This window comes from Pygocentrus nattereri, chromosome 18, assembly GCF_015220715.1.
Source record: "Pygocentrus nattereri isolate fPygNat1 chromosome 18, fPygNat1.pri, whole genome shotgun sequence".
Lineage (NCBI taxonomy): Eukaryota > Metazoa > Chordata > Actinopteri > Characiformes > Serrasalmidae > Pygocentrus > Pygocentrus nattereri.
Genome location: NC_051228.1, coordinates 23,930,106 through 23,936,105, shown reverse-complemented (window position 1 = coordinate 23,936,105; position 6,000 = coordinate 23,930,106).

The following is a 6,000-nucleotide window of genomic DNA, read 5'->3' as shown; positions in this document are numbered from 1 at the left end:
TAGATGCAGGCTAGAATTAAACTGCAGGAAAGTAGATCTCCAGGAGGAGGGCTGGTGACCACTCCTTTAAGGCATACTGTAATCTATAATAACTGACAAAATTCTGGCTTCAAAACAGCTGCTTTAGCTACAATATACTTTCTTATCACTTTTTATAGGCATTATAGCACACTGCATCAGAAAACATGTAAGCAATTCTATTTGAGATTTTCACAGCTGGTTTGTTTCTTAAAGTTAAAGTGATGTAAGGTCTTTAGTTAGATTAGTCTCACATTGCATCTAAAGTGTGCCGAGCTTTACTCATAGGTGTCCAGTAATTGGTCATAAATTTGCTTCAGGTTTGCTTCCATTAATGGCAAAAAACTACAAATTTTCATTAGATTATTGTAGTATAAAATCCAGTTCCATCATTCAGATACACTTTCAGATATTAAGTGTCTTTGATAATGAGAAAGGTTCTATAAAAACAGATGTTTTTTAAACTAAAACTGTAAAATGATGATGATGATATTTATATTCACTCTTAGAAAAAGAAGGTACTGTACTGTCACTGGGGTGCTCCCTCCAAGGGTACCTCTTCTGTACCTTTAATTAAGGAATGTAACTGTACCAAATTCCATTGCAGTTATATGTTTTAGACTGTACTGAGTCCATACACCCGTCTCATCTCTGGGCTTTTTACTATATCATTCTGTTTAAAAACATTAGCTTATTAAAGGGTGCATACATGTTTTGATCCCCTAGAAAAACCTATTTAAGGTACAATGTTGTACCTTTGAAGGTACATTTTGTGCCTTGATAAACGTGAAATGTACTTACATAGTACCATTGTTTTCTTTCTAATAAAACCTTTTATGGTGCTTAACTAAACCTATTTTTGTAGGTGGGATTTTTATTCTGGAGTGTCCATTTTGATTAAGAAACTAAACAATGTGAATATACAATTATGTCCGTATTACTTTCTAACACTAGCTCTGCAGACTCAGCAAAAATTATGCTAAATGTTTTATGTCTGAATTTCTATAAGGCTGGAGTTGGCTCTTATTTGGCAGATTTTGGTTAGAATTTTTCATCAATATTAAATGGAGCACTAGAAAGAGCTGCAGCTTTCCAGGAAAAGACTTTGAGAACTCTCTGCTAGTAGACGTTTCATTCTCATGCTGATCTGCGATCAGCTTGTCAGTCTCCACTAAGGTTTGGACAGAGGCAGCAAAAGCTCATCCTACATCAGCAGAAAGGCTCCTGCTAGTCCATGATGGCCTTCTGCATCTCAACACCACTTCCCTCATATTACTGCCAAAGAGCATAAAACGCACGTGGGCTAGCACTCCTTCACTCTGGAGCAGAGAGACCGAGAGAGAGAGATGCAGTACTCATGGGACAGTATGGTACATCTTGAAGAGAAATAACTCAAGGTCTGTCATAAAACATCGATACTTCAAAGGTCTGCTTGCATGAGCTGGATGCAGAAGAGCCGATTACGGCTTTAAATTATTCATCCCTGCAAACCCCCACTCTGTTTTTTTATGGCAAGTTCAGGTCTGACATTACATTTATCTAGCATACACACACACACATGCACTTGCTCACACACAGGTCATTGGGGGGCTCATTTATAGTATGTCTCCAATCTTGTCTCTGCACTGGGTGAGCAATGGAGAGGTGAAATTTTGGTGCATTATGACGCAAGTCGTTTTGAGTAAGACATCTGAGCAGGAACGTTTGGGTCAGAGTTTTCTGAGTCATTGCCTGAAAAGAGAGCCATTTGCATAGAGCTCATTGCAATGTATAGGGGACAATGTCAGACTAAGAGTCTTTTGAGCCTATATTACAATATATGAATTTGAAGTTCATCATTAAGACAGTAGATGATATATTTTAGGAACACTGACTTAAAAAAGCTGTTTTGAATTATATTGAGTACATTTTAACATGTTGGTATAGAAAGGTACCAGTACATCTCAAAATTTTACTTTAAAGAAATTTTACTTTACTTTTCCATGTTTCTCAATAAAAGTTGTTTTAACATCAAATCTCTGTCATGCTGAGATATATATATATATATATATATATATATATATATATATATATATATATATATATATATATATATATATGTGTGTGTGTGTGTGTGTGTGTGTGTGTGTGTGTGTGTGTGTGTGTGTGTGTGTGTGTATATCCCATAGGGGCAATCCCATCTCAGCCATCCCATCACGTTTGCACATAGTGGGACCATAATTTGTGTTACAACAGGACAATGACCCCAAACACACCTCTGCAATCACCCAATCTAAACCCTACTGAGATGGTTTGGGATGAGTTGATGACCCCAGAGTGAAGGAAAAGAAGCCAACAACTGCTCAGCACCTCTGGGAACTTCAAGACTGTCAGAAAACCATTTCAGGTGACTACCACATGAAGCTGATTGAGAGAAGGCTAAGAGTGTGCAAAGCTGTCATCAAAGAAAAAGTCGCTGCACTGAAGAATGTGAAGTATAAATTCTGGTTTGTTTAACACCTTGTTCTTCTACTGTTACAATGTCAAGTGTATAACAGTAGAAGAACCCTTTTTGGTGCTATATAGATCCTTTTTTAAAAGGTTCTATATAGAACCCTGTAAAACACATTCTCCATCAATCTGAGAAACGCTTCAATTATGCAAAGAACCCTTTAATCATGCAAAAACTATTTTCTTTACTAAACAGTCCTAAACAGAAACATCTTTTCAAGAGTGTAGATATTTATGTAGCTTGACTAGCTAATGCTGTAGACGCCTCACCAAGGTCTAGGCAACTGGTCAGCTTGTCACTTTACTCAATACTTCAGCTTCAACTAGTTTTCTACCTATAGACACTTCAGGGAATGTAAATTCTGTGAGTTATGGGTGGATTTGAGTGTCTGTTCAGACAGTTCCTGGACTTTTAAATGTTACCAAGGCAACAGAGAAAAAGGCTTATCAAAGATATGAATCCTAGTGGAGCAGCATGAATATACAGACAGTGAGAGTTTTATTGGAGTGTGTATAAAAAATTCAAAACCACTCAGATATATCCTGTGGCATAGCGGTATGCTGTACATGTTGTGTTGACTGCTAAGTGCTGAATTTAGGAAAAGCTGTTTTAGATATAGATTATACCGTAGATTGATCAATGATATGTATCAGTGAGAAGATTTCAACCAGTCAGGAACATCTCTTTGTCCACTGTGTATTTGAAGGACATGCACTTCTTTTGACCAGTAATGCAGATGGCATGAGACGCCCATTCAGTTGGCTTGAATGGTACACAAGGACATTCTCTCCCTAATCTAAGCTAGAATCTGTGATGGGCTTCATGTCCACTGCAAACCCAGAGACCATGTTCAGTAGTTATCTTTGTTGTTTTGTCAGGTTGTGGTAATCATTCGGGGGATTATTCTCTCACATGTAGAGAGCAGGTGGTCTATATCAGAGGTCCTCAAAACTGGACTGTTGTTGATGTAGCTGATTAGCCACCTTGTGTCATACTTACAGTGACTACAAAACCCTGGAATGGAAAATGGATTCAAGGTCTGGATTTGAGGACTGGTCTATATATCGGCATTCTTGTAACCTTATATCTCTAAATGTACGTTAATGAAACAAGATTGCTTTCCAAATCATTTTGGAGCATTTCAATTGGTCTAAATTGCCTCTAGGTGTGTGTGTGTGTGTGTGTGTGTGTGTGTGTATGTTTGTATATATCTGAGCGTTTGCCCTGTGATGGACTGGCGACCTGTCCAGGGTGCTACCTTTCTTTGGCCCAATGATGTCTGGGATAGGCTCCAGCTTTCCAGCGACGCAGAAGTATAAGTGGCTTAGAAAAGTTTGTGTGTGTGTGTGTGTGTGTGTGTGTGTGTGTGTCTATTGGTCTGTTCATCATGAATTGTTCACATAAAGTAAAGGTGGCATCACATAGAAATGTTTGTTTATTTATTTATTTAATAAAACCAGCACAAATTGATTTGCAGGGTTTTGACAGTAATGATATGTCATTTTAAAATGTTTCTTGTCTTCTTACCTGAGGCTCATGCTACATAAGTGGGCCTACAGGTCCTGGTTGTGGGATACAGGTGATAAATGCTTCAACAGCCCTCTCCTTGCTCTCCTTGCCCGCGGCTAAACCATTTGAAGTTCAAACGTTGGTCAGATGTGATTATTACTGCCATGTTTGGTGACATGCAATTTTTCACAGCTCCTCAGTGGCTCTGTAGATGGAAATAAGTTGGCCTTCAGAGAAGCACAAACAAGGAAATGAAAACGTGGAAATTCATTTGCCCACATTAACTGTGATGAGTTCTTGTAATTGGCTCATTAATCCAACATCTCCATCTAGGCGTAATGAACAATGTATTAAATTCAAATGGAATTAGATTGGCTGTATGACCTGGCAATAAATGGAAGTCTCTTTGAAGAATGCAGCTCTAAACTCTTTCATTCGGCTCCTTTGAGCAGACTTCTATGCTGTGTTTAACCCTCAATATGCTAACAGGGCATTTGTATCTGCCACAGACTGTTTAATGCCATTAAGCTAGATGTATTTTGTAATTTATATTTGTATGAGTTTTTTATTAATTATAGTCGTATGCAAAAGTGGTGGGGCCCCTGGTCAAATGAACTGTTTTTTGATTTTCTGAGTGGAAGAAAGTACACATTCGCTATAGACACACTCCTACACACATTAATGCACAGTTATGTACATTTTAGCTGTGTTCCAAAGCTTAGGCTGCAGCTGAGGTAGACTGCATTTCTCACCCACTTTGTCATAGAAGGCCTAGAAAAGCAGCCTATGTTCTGAGTGATTTCAAAGGTGCAACAGATGTATCCTTACAAGCCTTCAGTTACCCACAGTTCTCTGAGCATGAACAACGTGAAGAAAAAAAAAACACCACAAAAATGACAGAAAACAGAGCTGTTGGAGCAGAGCTTGTTGCCCATATTTCATATTTTATTTGGAGGTATTTGTAAATATGTAGTTTATCGTACTACATAAAAACTTCTCCATTTCTGTGAACAAATAAAAAAATGAACACAATGCAGCGGGCTCCAGTTTTCTCACAAGTTTCGTACCGCAAAGGCAGAAAGGCAGGACCTTTCTGGTGACATCACCACGCAGCCCGGTTAGGACTGTTCTATTTGTGTGACCAATAGGCTACTAAGAAGGATGCTTCATAGGACAGTCCTACCGTGGACCCGTCCTACGTTGGCTGCAGCCTAGGCTTTGGAACGCAGCTTTTAATAACATTGGGCCTCATTCACCAACCATTCTTAAAAAGATATTTCTTCTTAAAACCCACTTACAAAGATTCTGACATTCACAGATGTTTTCTTATTTGGGATTTGTTCTTAGGTAAGAGCAGAATTTACACACACTCAAGAGTGCCAAGGTGTGAACAATACTGCGATTTAAGAACACGCCATAAATCTGATGTAAACATTTTCTTAGGACCGAAAAAATAAATATTATTTATTTGTTGAATTTAACATGTTTGGAGGAAAATCATAAAATCATACAGTTATGGAAATTATGGCACATTTTGTACATACTATGGTTTTATCGATGTGTTAAATAGAAATTGTGCACTGCAAGAAAATTGCAGAAAAATTGTGTTGTGTTAATTATGTTCAAAAATGACCAAAGATCTTCAAACATTTGCATACAGCATGACTATGTAAAGCAATAAATGAAGAAATATGTAGTATAACATTTTATAAGTAAAGTTCTTTTGCCTTTTTTGTCTGGGACTCAAAATGGGCTGAAGAGGGCTTCTGAGTAGTGCAGTCGTCTAAATCAGGCATGTCAAACCGTGGACCTTCCAGACCAAGAAGCTGCAGAGATTAGCGTTCACCCTCTTCTAATGTTCTGAAGTGGTGTGCTGAAGTCTGCAGTGTTATGACCCGCGAGGACTAGAGCCTGACACATGTGGTCTAAGTGTTGGCCCTGTTGTATTTGATGTTGGGAGTCCTGCATAATTGGCCTTGCTC